The sequence below is a fragment of the Syngnathus floridae genome, chromosome 21 (genome assembly GCF_059516105.1).
Source record: "Syngnathus floridae isolate MCC-2025c chromosome 21, RoL_Sflo_1.0, whole genome shotgun sequence".
NCBI classification, from domain to species: Eukaryota; Metazoa; Chordata; class Actinopteri; order Syngnathiformes; family Syngnathidae; genus Syngnathus; species Syngnathus floridae.
In genome coordinates, this window is record NC_142433.1 from 1,076,256 (window position 1) to 1,091,441 (window position 15,186).

Consider the following 15,186-nt stretch of genomic DNA (forward strand, 5'->3'; position numbering starts at 1 on the left):
TTTGTCAAAAACAAAATATCTTGTATAATTGTTACTTTATTCTGCATCCACACACTCCCTGTGTATTGTTTTGAATGACAACAAAAATATTCTGCTAGCTTTAAACCAGCAAGAAATGATATGGATCAGTGCATGTAGCGCATGCAGCGGAGCCGTAACACCAATCCCTCAGAGGGTTATTTTTTTGCCTTGTTTGTCTTTTTGTAGCCTCCGCGAACAATACCCGGTTGTGATGTGCTCGCTCAGCAAGGCTCGCCCATTTGCATCCGCCAGCCGCTCACTTTTTCTGTCACGTCCGGCCGGCCACACGCGTGAAAGTGACCTCGCTGATCAAACAGCCGATGCGTTCTTCCCTTTGCTGACACAGCCTCTGTCCTATGTCGCTATTGTGTACTCTTTGACATGCGACACAATATATTGTCAATAAATCATCTGATAGCGCGGATGATCACCCCCCCCCCCCCCTTTGGTATGCACTGGCTAAATAATAGATAAATGAATAAGATAGGTGAGGTAGTTGTTGTCTCAGCAAAGTGCTAAGTCCTTCACGTCTCTGATCCGACTTCCAGGGATTAGAAATCCAATCCACAAATAAACTTTGTGTGGCTGGCGGTAGTGTCAGGTAAATGAGCAGCATTGCGGCGACATGCTTTTGAACATTTTATTGTGGTTCATACTGCTGAGAGATATATTTAGGAAATAGGTGGCTCATAAAATATACTTGGTCATTTATTTCCCGCTTGATGGGTGGCCAGGCATTCCGGAGTCCCATTTAGTTCTATACAAACAATAAAAAAGTCAATTTTCCATTGGATAGCACCCATTAAAAAAAAACAACATTGATTCTTGTTACTTTTTACTGTTGGACACTGTTTTTATTTTACTGTATCTAGCACAAAATGGCTGACAAAGCAAAGTTAGAAAATAAGTCCATTCACATTAGCGCAAACAATATTGAAGAAAAAAAAATCAAGATATTTCAATGTGGTTTTTATTCTTAATGTTGCGATTGTGATTCATTAGACAAGATTTTTTTCAAGGTCTTTTTACCATGTATTTTGATATACACAAGCGATACACACTTATTCCCATTATGCAAACGTAAGAGACCCTCTACGAATCCAAATAGAAAATTACCATGGCAGTTTATATTCCATCTCTATTGTGATCACTTTTTCTGCCTTCTTCCCTCGAAAAGAATGTCCGTTGGTACTGCTCTCACTTGGTCTCCATGCTCGCCGGGTAGTTTAGCACTTGGTCATCTTGCGATGAAGGCGATCCAGAGCTAATTGCCGCAGTGGTGCTACCACACAAGTATTGCGTGCCGTATCTTAGCAACAGGCGACTCTGCCATTTCCATGCCGTGCTTTTAAACTCTCTTCTTCCAAGAAATGGCTTCTTAAATGTTGTCTCCTCACCAAAACGAGCAAATGCAAATGGCAAATGTGCGCGTCTGTGCGCGGCAGAGCGGCCCAGCTAATTGGCTTCGGCTGAGAGCGGCGAGACAATAGCTGGCCATGTGCACAAAAATGGAAAGTCACACAAGGTGATGAACAAGCGCACAGCATCCCTTAAAATCGGGGTGACGCTCGGCCGGGCCTCGACACTTGCAATCGATGCGCTCACCCGCTGGGGGTGGGAATCGTCGCCTGACGATTCGATTCCAGGGGCTATTATTCGATCAGATTATCGATGGGCTTTGAATCAATGCATCTTTTCTTATTGCGTGACTGCTTAATTTTAAAACCCTATTTCGTGTTGCGACGGTTGGATTCGATTAACAAATGTTTGGCTCACAATCGAGTTTTTTTCCCCCCCGGCCTTAGTCTCATTGACCTCAGATTTGACCTGTAATGTGAGTAACTCACTTTGACTTAATTAACAGTAATTGGATTTGTTTAATAAGCAAGTCCAAGTACTAAATGACAAACGTATCAAGCTCAGGAGAGATGGACTTGCTTTGTGTGTAAATTTGATTCCCGCTCCCCAATTTCCATTGCACTCATCTTCACACTCAGTGTATCATGTTTGTTTTGTGTGCATCAGGAGGAGCTGGTCGGCTTCATCTCTGTGAAATCAGGGTGGCGTGCTCAAGCACCTGTAGTCGGAAACTAATTCCACACACACTCGCCCGTACACACACACAAACACGCGCGCACACACAGTCTTGATCCGGCGACGAGGCCTCTCAGGCACTCTTTGGCGCAAGGCGGCGGAAGGGCAAGAAAGAGCGAGCGAGCTAGCTAGAAGTGAATTTGTCGTTGAAGTGTTTTTTCTGGGTTTTCTCCAGCGGGCTTCATTCTCCATCACGCGCGCACACTTGTAAACAGTCTTTGCTTTTTCTCACACACAAGTCATCAGGTGGAAATGACTCTGAGATTGTCTTTTCCACAAACACACCAACTGGCGCCGAAAGCAAATATTTTTCTGACGGTCACAGTTAGGCTTCATTTATTGTACTCTGAACTCCTTTTTTATTGAAATTCTGACATTAGGATGTGGTGTGCATTTGCCCAAGTAGCCCCTGGTGATATGAGAAAAGTTGCCAAGCATTTATCATTCACTGCAAACATTGTAATAACATTACAGAGAAACAATGTACGGAGAAGAGTCAGGGCCACCCCCAATAAACATTGACATTCATTGCACCGATCAACTTTGGCCACCCATCAGGGAAAAGGGCCATCCCGCCATCTAAATGTCCCAGACTCAAACTGGGAAATCAACGTTTGAGCATCCCGCTGTGGGGTCGCGCTAGTCTAATATAGACGAGTGCATCCTGATCAGTGCTGAGTGCGCTCGGACCGTAAAACTCATGCTGTTCACTTGCCTCGGCGGTGCCATTAACACGTGACCGCCTTTAATGGCACGCACGCGACGGCGCTAAGATGACTCCGCTGGAGCAGTCGTCCGACGGAATGCCTCCGTTTGCCGCGGCAGCCCGCGGCGGAATCCGCTCTGGCCGACTTTCCGATCTGCTTACGGAATGACAAGTACGTATGGCGGGTGCTTGAGGTATGACTGCAGACGCTCCAGTCTGTTTCTTAAATCCTGCAGATGGAGAAATCCAGGAGGAGGAAGGAAGCGAGGGTGGAGATAGGGAGGGGCGAGGGGTGAGGGGGTCTCACAGAAGCGACACGGTGAAAGTGAAGACGAGAGAGGTGTTTTTAGCGGAATGAAATTGTTCCTGGGAGTGACTGGGCCTGTGCGCTCCAACCTAATGGTGATGGATGGCGCTCGGCTGCGATACAATGCAAGGCGCGCCACTCGCGCTCTGCACTCCGATGGCCCTATAGACGGCTTGTAATGCACACTTTGCGATGATGCCAGCGGAGGCTACAGTAAATCAAAGAAAGGAGCTTGTGTTTTAACGGCACCGGGGATGCGGCCAAATCTCGCTCGGTGCATATCTCGGACATACTTTGGCCAGCTATTGCCATTGAATGCCACGGCTGTTGATTTAGAATGATATCTAATCCAAGATTTTGAGCTAACTCATTAGGAATAAATCTATTTTCTAAGATGAAGTCAGCTGACTTGGCGCAAGAGGCGGGGTTGCCCGTCAATCACAGGGCGCATAAATATCTGTCAAAAGCGCATTTTTGCTCTGCCTCGCAAGCTAGTCCATTGTGTGTAATTCACAACCTGGGAATCTTGTATGTCAGAGCACTCATAAAATTAGCTCTCAATTTATATTTCATGTCGGCAGTATTTTAAACCTTGATGAATTTATCCCCATTATTTCCCACGGGAGAAAAAAAAGCAACAAAGGCGTTTAGCAGTTACGCCGAATGAAATGTCGTAAACTTGGTATGTCAGAAGTACGATGATGAGAATTTGAAAAGAGGAAAACGTGGGAAAGCGTCTTGGCAGGCACGTCACCCACCCCTTGTCCACTGGGTTACCTGTGAAGACATTCTCTGGCTGTCTAGCTCTTGATCTCCCTTTCTAATTCTCTCTCCCCAGTGTGCCGTTTCTCCCTCAATCTTGCCCTCGTTTGCTCTCGTCAGTACCTCAGATTCTCCTTGACATTTTTCCCATAATCCTTCACGACCAGGAAGTTAAGCCCTGCGGGGGCCGGGCTGACATTTAGGAACTGCTCTCCGCGCTGGATAGCTGAACTCTGGATTTTCATGCAACACACACACACACACACACACACATACAGTCACACCATCTCTACATACCGACTTAATCTGCTGCTTAAATATGAACCCATAGTAGACTTGTGCTCGGAATGCAATTTTTTTTTTAATTTTTTTTTTTTATATTAGCCATGAAAGCCTGTTCTGTGCAAAGCGCTCAAAAAACACTTTAGCAGTCTGGCATTTTTCCACCTATAGCTATTCCTAACGTGTAAACAAATCTCACAGTTGTTTCACCGAAGCGAGGATTACACTTTACAATTTTCCAAGGCGTTTCGTAATTCCAACCCACGCTGTAAGAATCAATAACAAGTGAAATACTTACGCTCGACATTGTGTTTGTCACAGTTCCACTTAAGCAAGCAGATTAGTACTACAGCGATAGCTGGAAAGTTGACTGGAAACTTTTTCAAAATGTTTCTCTTTGACTCTCTGTAGCCTATATTGTATATTTAAAATCAATCTCTGTTCGAGTTTTTTCCTGTGTCTGAAAGTCATCTCTGGATTTTAGATCACGTAGCAAAGAAGAAATGCGCATAATTAATGTTTTACCAATCCTGCTACATTCATCAGTTATTGCCTGTTATTCTTATTCTTGTTGTGCGTGTTCCAAAACAATCATTGTTATTGAAATGAATTGGCAGATGAGTCGTGCATCTGAATTATTCTAAAAAACTTGTTGTGCAATATCGCAATGGGCAAAGGCTTTAATAAAAATATGTATCGCCGGTGCCCTACTTTCAACTGTCAAAACAAATCAAGAAGACAAGGACATTTCTGCTCCCTAACAACGAAGCAACGCATTTCTTCTTAAGCTTGTTTTTCATTTTAGCCATTTGCAGTCCGATTTTGGCAGTTTTGAGGTGAATATAAACGCAGTGGCTCAACATAAGACCAAGACGTGACGTAGTCAGATTAGCTAGCAAATGCTCATGGTAGCTGTGTATGCATTTTCTCATTTTAAGTTAACAATAAGTTGTCTGCACGCTGCAGTGGGATCTCGTAGAGCCCTTTCGATTTCCGATTCTATTTGAAAGTGGTAATAGTTGTGAAAATCAGTGATGGCGCCATCTGACTATTTTCACCTTACAAGACGGTGTAGCCTCGGTCCTTTCTGAAAAGTCGCGATCGCATCCTTCACACTGTGAGAGATGGCCGAAGTCGCAGTCGTAATTCTGCAAGAAGATTGTTGTCCGATCGTTAGGTTACCGGTCGGGAGCTTCTAATCATCGGTGGTGCCTCCGCTGGCCGACTGACAACACTCAGCGGGTCTGGAAAGACAGTTAAAATCGTGCTTGATATGGGCTTAATTTGCCCAGTGTTTGCCCGTCTTAATTAAAAAGCAGGTTTTAAGCCTTTTTGGGCTTGATGGATTCCCTTGCGCCCTCGCCTCTTTCTCTCGCTGCCTTTTCTATTCTATTGATTCTTGCCTCCTTCCAAATTCCCAACAGCTTTCTGCTTTTACTCGTAAAGGTTTATTAGAAGCCTTTCTGAGTGTGTATGTGTGTGTGTTTGTGCATTTCAGCCCTGATTATCTCCCTGCCTATCTTTCTCCCCCCCCCGTTCCTGATAACAGCCCGCGGTCATGAAAAGTTTTACAGATGTCAGTTGGCAGTCCTTGTCAGCGGGGTTTGCGCATGCCGCATAAGTGTGTACGGGTGCGCGCTGGCAGACCTTGAGACCCGTCAGCAAGTCGGCGTGTCAAAAGAGGACACTGGCATCCTGCCCTCTCGTCCATATCCACATGTCTCCGCCACAATGGCGAGCAAGCGAACGTGGTCGCCGGTGCACCTGAGCTCCCTTTCTGCCGGCAGTCACGCCCGCCCTGCCGAGTCGGTCAATCCGAGGCCGTTTATGAACGCACGAACCGGAATGGCGTGCCGGAACCGTAGGGCTTTTTTCGATGGTCATACTGTTCCCTCCCATGCCATTTTGACACCGGAAGGCCAGATGGTGTTTATATCCTGAAAGCACTGCAAAGATATAATTTGTCTTGGCACTTCCCCCCTCCAAAGAAATTTCTGCCACATTTTGATGAAATGAAAGAAAGCCTTTCAAGGCTTCATTCGCACTGCAGGTCCCCAAAGTTCTTAGTTAGTATGTCTCACTATGAGCAACCTGTAATCCGTTTTTTAATGAGTCAAGTCACTTATTTGGAGTCAAACATGATCATTTCTCGTGACAGAGTGCTGAAGCTAAGTGGATGTATTGGTGAAAATCTACTCCGATGAATCGGTGCAGTGTAGAACATAAAGCAAGGTGATAAGGTCTTCTAAGATCTTTTGACTAAAGGTTTGAAATCCTCCCAGCATGCTTGCGAGGTTAGAGTGACATGAAAATGTCACCTCGCCTTTCTGCTTAGCACACGTCGAGCCTTTACATCCTAACTGCCTTTTTTTTTTTCTCTCGTTCCCAAGTTGAAATTTTCTGCGCTGAAAAAACGAGACAAATGAAATGAGTTGCGCCGCTTTGATAAAAAGTCTGAGCTGCATTCCAAACGCATTCATAACGGTCGATACCAAGTTCACTTGAAGTCGATTTAAATCAAATCGCTTCAACGGTACTCGTGAAATTGAGTTTTCGGAAAGATCAAAAAACGGGATGAGTGCGGCAATGCTAATGCGCCGATAAGAGGACATTTCAACAACATGTTCCATTCCTTTTAGTTTTCCCCGACGACTCAGACATCATGTGGCATTCGCACGGTGACGTGACCTTCCCGTAAGAATGCGACAGTTGCCTCGCGGGGAGTGCGTCGTCGTCGTCATCACTGTCCCTCTTCTAATGAATCACTTTTGTTCACCCCGCATGCTTTCACCTCCCGTATGCCTTTTCTCAACCTGTTCCGTCACGTCGTCTCCAGCGGTCGTCAATGTGGCCGCTGGGAGAGCAGATGGCAGTGATCCATATAAAGCCGGTTAAAGCAGCAGATTTCTTAACGAGGACGGACGTATATATACACGCTCGGGAAAGAGTGACGAACAGGCTCGGCGCGAGAAAGGGGATTATCAACGCGCTCGCAGCTCTGTCGGACGACGTCGGGAAAGTTAATACCTCGGGGAATCGTCTCGCTTCCAACATTCTCCTCTACCGTTTGCCCTTTTAGAATATGCAGCAAGGTAGACATACGTGTGGGCATATTCTGGACCATGTAACTCCTGATGGCTTCCATCGTTCATTACATTCCTGAAAGTGCATTTTATCTTCAAAATTTTAAGCCCCGAAGTGGATGTCGAAGAAAAATCAAGTTTGATTGCTTTCCTACCTCCCAATTTGATGACCTTGAAATAAAAATTTAGTTCATTGCTTGGCCCCGAGTATAAAGAAAATGAGCGCAACACGTCTTTTTTTTCTTCCTGTTCTCATTTAATTAAGGTGCTCTCGCTACGTTTTATATTTTGAATGGAAAGCCCGCGGCATCCCTGGAATTGAATTGATGCAACCATAGCGATTCCGATCTTTCATGCTCGCACTCGGAGGGCCGGAATTTACAGTGCAGTCCCAAGGGGGGGTCGATAAATCAAGTGCCGCGTGTCCTTTGGATCTGGTATGTTATCAGCCCAGACTGTTTGCCCAGAATTTGGTTAAACTGCACACAAAGTGCGGGTCAATACTGTGATCATACAATTACTTAGTGTACAGTGGCTGGCCATGCTTTGAGTCAAGCATGGAGCAACTTCAAAAAGTTTTGACACAGGAGGTGAAGGTTTAATATTTCGTTTTCTGAAATTTGCCTCTTTTTTTAAAGCTTGATAAAAGCCATCTCCCGAGTACTCCCCTCACTGCCTGCCGTCTGGCTTTAAAAGCAAAGATGTGTGGCTGTGGGAGATTATGTATACAAAATATATCTGGCCACTTTCCAATCTGGCATCCGCCAGCGCCGCCGCCGCTGCTGCTGATGTAGCTGCAGGAGGAGGCCATGGCCAGGAGTTACAGCCTGGCGACAGGTTGACAGCGCTGTCACCAAAAGAGCGGCTGAAGGACATCGCTCGGCACAGCCGAGAGTTTGACTAACGCTCTTTGCTCTAGCGCTGCCAGCAAAGCCCGGGCTCAGTCCAAATTTGAGAGTCCGGGCACCACTTTGACGCTGCCAGCCCTGCTGCAGACTGTGCGCTTGGACAAGGAGGGAAGGAAGGAAGGGACTGCAAGGACGCGATAGAACACCATTGCACACGTAAACGTCTTGGGACGTTACGCCTTTCCTTAAGACACAACAGTGACTGCCTTTAAACCGTTTGTCTTGTCCCTTTACCTGCTGTCTCCTTTACAAGTTTACCCTTCAATTTTTTAATCCCCCCCCCAAAAATGGTAATCTAGTTTGCACACACACACACACACACACATATATAAGGGGGAAAAAAAACTTTGGAGATAAGTCTGCCCCTTCTCAGAGAGCTGAAATTGCTCTCAGCTGGGAGCGGCTTACTTTGAGGATGTCGCATGTCGGCAGTGTGAAACCAATAAGAATCCATTCCATTGAATTCCCCTCCCAACCTCCCTCCCTCCCGGCGCCTTTCTCTTTGCAGCAAGACTTACAAGGCATGTTCTTCGTTTCCAACACACTCACTTTGGGTGTCAAACAGTGAGGCGAGAGAAGACAAGGTGCTGATGAAAGCGCAGCAATGACCGTGATGTCCTTGATGAATTCAGTCACCATTTTCAAATCTCAGTCAAAATTGGGTATTTGTGGAGGAAAATTGTTGACGAGTGTAGCGTACGGTAAACAGGTTGTTGATAGATTGGTCCATCTTCTGAATCACCACCCTTAAATTCAAGTGACGTGCTGCTGTTTTGGTTAGCAACAGATTTCAGCTAGATAGTCAACTCTCCAAATTTTCAACGAACCTAACAAGCATGATTTTCTTGAAATTTAATAAAACATCTCTGCCACTCATCAATGAAGATTATTTTGAGTCTTTTGTGCTGTCCATCACCAAGGCAAAATGTCCTCTAGGAACAGCCTGAAATTATTTTCTTTATTTGTATCGAGCACTTTATTTGAAGACGAGCCGCCTGATGGGGGGTTAATTGGCTAGGCGAACGCCGTCGCTACATTAGAAAGTGAGTGGAATACATCTAAGGGCTTTTTAATGGCTCAAATTATCACTGTCGATCGTGAGAATAATGAGGCGTGAACAGTTGGAATCTGGTAGAATTTGTCTGAATCAATTGTATTGTCAGGGGCTTCAATGAATATAGCATCGTTCCGTCTCACTTGCAGCGAAACAGAAAATGGACAGTTTGAATCGTCGGCCGCATGACAGGAAGGATGACTCAAACGGCTGATAAGATAAGGAGAATAAAAGGTGATTATTAAGAAAGTCGGACATTAGCGGGAGACCAAGTAAATGCTAGATCCACCGAGGCAAAAACGAGTATATTTTATTTCTGCGTTGGAGTTTGCTCTCGCAGAATCATCGTGTACAATCGGCATTTACCACCGGGCAGCGCTTTTAGGTACAGCAATGAGCAGCGGCCTCTGTTAGTTCACGAACGAGCGATTTGCGCGCCTCGTGTACATATTTCATCCTCTTTATGGCTTGTTGCACTCCAAGATGAAATGTCCGAGCCATTGTGCCACAGAAGCCATTAGAAATGTGTGCAATCAGCAACTCGGATTGCCTCTCGGAATTCCTGTTGCACACCCGGTTCGCGCAGGGTGGCAATTCGCCACCTCCGCTTGTTGCACCTCATCACTTTCAACTTCTACATGGCCCATTACAAGAAAAAAATAAGAAAAAGTAAATGGGCCCGCACCTCTCGCATCTGGACCTTGCACTACTCTCCGGCCGTATGTAATCTAATCCGCTTCCTGCATAGCAATGACGCCATTTAAATTCCATGCGCATTGATTGGGAGCAGCAGAGTTGTTTGAAATAAAATGTTCCAAAGAAAAGCTTTCCTCTCATCTCCATGGCCTTTGAGCTGTGATGCGAGGGGGAAAAATGCTCTGTTTGAGTAACGGAAGCCTTGTAATGTATGCTTTATTTTATGCAATTATATTTACCGACGACGGTCAGAGCAGCAGGAATGTAATGAATTGACAAACACGACAGATTTAGCACACCATTTGTAGTCGTTTATGTCGTACAGCAAGGAGGTCTTGTTCCGCTTTGCTTTATTTGGATCCTGAGAAGAAGCAATCGTTGCGGCAGGACGACACAGCTAGTCCCAATGCAATGAGCATCTGACAGCTCCTGACCGAGACGAGCTTTGCGTTGCTGAAGCAAATCTTGTGAGGCGAAAAATCTGACAGCTATCGTGCTATCATCTGTTATATGTTTATGTCGACAAGCAGCCAGGAGACATGACTTTTGCCAACGGCGCTCCATTTCAGACTAGGCGATGTTTTATTCAGAACAATCCAGGAGCCAAAAGGAAAATGCAAATGTAGATCTTGACCACCCTTCCGCCAAACGCATGGGGCGTACTGCGAGATGGATCATTTTGTGAAGTAACTTTATGTTTGTTGTTTTGCCTTTGCATGGCATTATTCTAATCGAGAGTGCTTGATGGGTATTCGCGGCAACTTTGTTTTGAAGGACTCGGCTGCAAGTACCTGGTCTTTAATCAGTCTCAACATGTACGGTGGAGTTTTTCCTCGGCGTGAATAAGCGTGACCAACTCTGAATCCATCATTGCACTGCCCACGTTGTATTCTTTTTTATTGCTAGGCCCAGTTTGTAATTACCTGCCAGCAAGGCGTTGACGATTTAGGCGACATTGGTTTGTCTGTGGACACGACTAGGCTAAAGGTTTTCGATTTATCATTCTGTCATTTGTTGAAGTGGTCATTAATCATCCTCAGATCAGGGTTTTATCTTTTGAGTTAAAATGTGGTCAAGGTCAAGGTTGCGCTAGCCCTTACTTTAAAGCCACGGGAATCAATGGAGGCCGTTACGGAAACCGACCACATTGGACCAACACGGAAAGATTTTTGCTCTCCTTTATACTTCTTTTTCGGTGCGTATGGAAAACAAGACCCGTGGCAGCTTTTGGGCATGACGGATACAGACAACCAAAAGAAAGAAAGTTCATACCTACGGGAAATCTAGAGCTTCCAATTAATTTAGCTCAGAGATAAAATGGACGTTGTCCCTAGAGGAAAAAAAAAAACATTGCAGTAGCCAACCGAAAATAACATCAAGCGTGGATTCCAGTTTAGGCGAGCCTGCTCACTTTCTCAGGCGTCAATCACGGCAGCATTTCCTGTCAGCTGTCACATGACATATTCATCAGCAACTGCAGCTGGGCAGGAATTTTAAGGAGATTATTTCAACTGTAGTAATTTCCTCTATGTCCATTTCTGAACTTTAAGTTGGAGAACCAGCTCATATTGCTGCTAGTTCATTTGGGATCTCATTCAATTGAAAAATGTAATTGATTTCTCGGCTATGAATTGAAATAATTTTGGAAGGCGCGGATGGCAAATCAACTTTCTCCCCCTTGAGGGATTGCCTGTGCTGGAAAGTGAATCACCATTTTGTGGCCATTTGTCTTTTTGAAAGGGATACGCTACAAAAAAAAATCATTTGTTTACAAAAGTTAGCAGCTCTATCGCTCGATGACTCTCATTGCATCTCCGGCGCAGATACTCAGAAACGACACTGGCTAATAACAAAAGATTTCCACGCCAAGTGGGCTCGGAAACTAAACCTCGGGTGTAACCCAGTTAAATAGCCACTTAAAGCCGAGCCAAAGTCACAAAGCGTAATGTATCCACGAGAAATGCCGGGCGGCCGTCCGGTTTTAAAATGCCTCGGTCCTTTCATGCGGCCCCATCTAATCTGGCGAGCCAACAACTGAGTAGAAGAGCCGCTTCAAGTCTGGGATTCAATGTCGGCCTCTGTGGTGTAGCAACCCCTGCCCTCCCTTCAAGTGCTGGCAACTGCTTTGTTCAGTCAGTCAAGGCTGGTTCAGAGGTTCTCTGCGAGGGCTTAGTGGTAGAATAGCGCTTCAAAAACAGCTACCCGGAGGAAAGGAACAGCCCAGATAAAATCTCGTCTTTGTCGTGCAGATTTCTCGTGGTTTTGACATCAGTGTGTTTTCTTAAGTAGCGCTCCCTTGACATATTCGGGCTTTGATTGCTTCTCCCTACACGTGCTCTGTTTCGGATATCTGCGTCATCCATATCTTCTATTATTAAATGCCTTTCACGTTCTTTATAAACGCGCATAGTTATCAGGAAATGTTTTGGGTACAGTAAAGGAATATTACTCCGTTCAGATTGGATTATGGCCGTCAAGATTTGAATTCGGCGATGGATGTCATGTTACTCCGACCTGGCGGATTAAGCGGAAAGGCGAGGCCAAACTGTCGCCGTTTGCTCAGTCAGAACGGGATGCAAAGGATTTGCGCATAACACCGTATATATTTGTTTCCTTTCCAAGATGAAAGGTTTGACCCGACCGCAAAGAGTTGGCGCCCAAATCATCTGGGCCTATGGGGTCTTGGGCTCACTTTCTGGTCGGCACGGTGTTTTTTGTCGGCGATTGCCGCTCCCATCTCTGCTCCCTGCGACACTTCTTAAGTCCTTTAGCTGAATTGCAACCGGGTTAAACTGTCATTTTCACTTTGATTCCCCTCGAACTCGACTCTTAGAGGAGCGTTGAGTGAGGACTACCCGTGGAGTGCTTGCTAGGAACATGTTGACCGTGCCCCGCAAATGTCGTTGCATCTTGTTAATCCATCGCCTGCTGACCTTTGCCCACTGCTGACGGCCTTCCAATCATTAAATGATATAGCGAGATTTTTTTTAAAGGAGATAGGGATCGGCTCACCGGCTGACTCGCGCTCTGACACGGAAGCGAAGGGTTGCGCATTGGAGTAGCTTTGATTTGCACGAGTCGTCACTCTTCCCAGGTTGGCTGCCATTCTGTCATCACGGCTAAATTTAGCGCGGGGAAATCTGCTCATTGTTTGTCTGCTTTGCAAATGTTTCATTATTCTGGTTGAAGTTTCGAAGCGCAGGATTCTTCTGTGTACAATTTTCGAACACGCGTAGCCTCGTTGTTTTTCTTCATTAAATTGAAAGCGATAAATTAGATCACCCCAAACACACACAGACACACACAGACACACACACAGAGCCCTGCTTCAACCTTTCCACTCCCCCATCCACAAACACTTGTTATTTATGAGTTTGCGGCTGACAGCTTGTACGTTGGAGCTGGATTAACAGCCGACTGCTACCAAAGGGCTGAGATGGAGACAAACTGCTACAAATTATTTCCTGGATTAAGTGGTTGAACCTTTAGATTAGAAACCCCCCCTCCCTCCACCTGGGTCTGCTCCTCCAAGTCTTTTCACTGTTATCTCTTCTCTTGCGATAGAGGATAAGGGGAAAAAAAAAAAAAAAAACACTTTACTCCTGTGGGCAATATGTGGGACTTAAAAGTAAAGTGCGATAAACAGGCTTGGAAGGGCCAGCCCAAAAGAGAGAGAGCGAAAATTTGAATTCAGTCCAGAATGGCTGAACTAACATTTGGTCACGTCTTTATTGGAAGTTAGGAGAAACACACGTAGCACATTGCTTCCATTTTGAACAGCTCAATTAGCATTAGCACACAAGCCAACATCCCGGCCAGGAAACTTTTGCAGTCGATGGGCTTTTCGAGACAAGCGTGGTAAATCTTTCAAGAGCAAATATTTGTCAAGTTTCTTATCTTAACCTTCAAGGTTTCTCCGTGACATCAGAGAGGTCTGCCGCTGACAAAATATATTTGACAGGAAAGCAGTCTGGGTTCCCAAGACATTCTTTAGGATTTCATCTGAAATGCAATCCTGAAATTTGACGTCAGAATGACACTTTAGGTCTCGTTGGATTTGAAAAGGGCTCGTTCAATTCCCCCACCTCGTATCATCCCCTTTTTCATTCAGGATATTGAGCCTAATGACATCCCTTCCCTCCACCTCATCAAATTGCGTCTGAGTATCTTTTATCACGCCGGCGCAAGTGATATTGTCTCGACGCGTAAAAGCCATCAGTCAAACGTGTGTGTGTGTGCGTGTGTGTCAACGGTAGCCCCCGGCATGTTGCTGAAAAGTCGACGACGTTGCCTCTGTTTGTGCAATGAGCCTCTTCGCATTGACACACGCACGCACACACTCCCCAACAATCTGTCTGTGGACGTACCCTCCCCGCGAGCGACAACAGTTGTAAACAGGCAGCTGGGGACAAACAAACACTTGTCTGCCTTGTTGTGTGCGTTTGTTGGAGAGCGTGAGCGCCATTGTTGCTGTTTGCAAAACAGGAAGCCACGAAACTTCTTGTCTGTTAGCTCATCTGGCTTTGTTGCATCGCTTGGGTAGCCTCAGAAACAATCCCGAGATTAATTTATTATCCGTTTAGTTCGACAAAATAAGTTGAGACACGCAGGCGAGGAATGAGTTGAAATTTTATTAGCTTCGCCAACATCCTGCCTCTTTTTCTGGCCTTGCCTTCTATTTTGTACTCTTTTTAAAATTAATTTGCTAAATGCAGAGCTGGCCGACGAACCAGCGGACTGCCTTTGTTGAAAACCTTGGCAAAAGCCCAACACGACTTTTTTTTTTTTATGCACTCCGACTCTTTCTTCTGGCAAAGTCTCGCCTTGCGTCCGAGTGTACATAACTCGATGCGAGTCAACGGAGAGGTCGGGGCAAACCGCAAACTGCTCGTTCATGCCACGCGGACCAAAAGCCGTTGGGATGAGAGCTCGCTTGTTTTGTTTTTTTTCGTATCGAGAGCTGAAATGTTTTGTTTTAAAAGGCGATCCTCGACCCGACTTCTAATCTCTCTCCGTTAACACATCGGCGCCCTCTTTCTCCTACCGCGCCCGCCTCGACAAATTTTGGAACGCCTGTTGAAAAGAAGCAAACAACTGTCGCTCCCGCTTTGTCTCGGCGACCCGCCGCTTGTCAAGAGAAGCGGCATGTTGAAAACACCTTCCGCCCGCCGTAGCCATTTCACATTTGGTTTTGTCAGCGCTCCAATGCCTCCTAGCTGCAAATGTTCCTGCTTGTGTTCCTTTCCTCTTATTGAGGATCATGTTTCACTTGT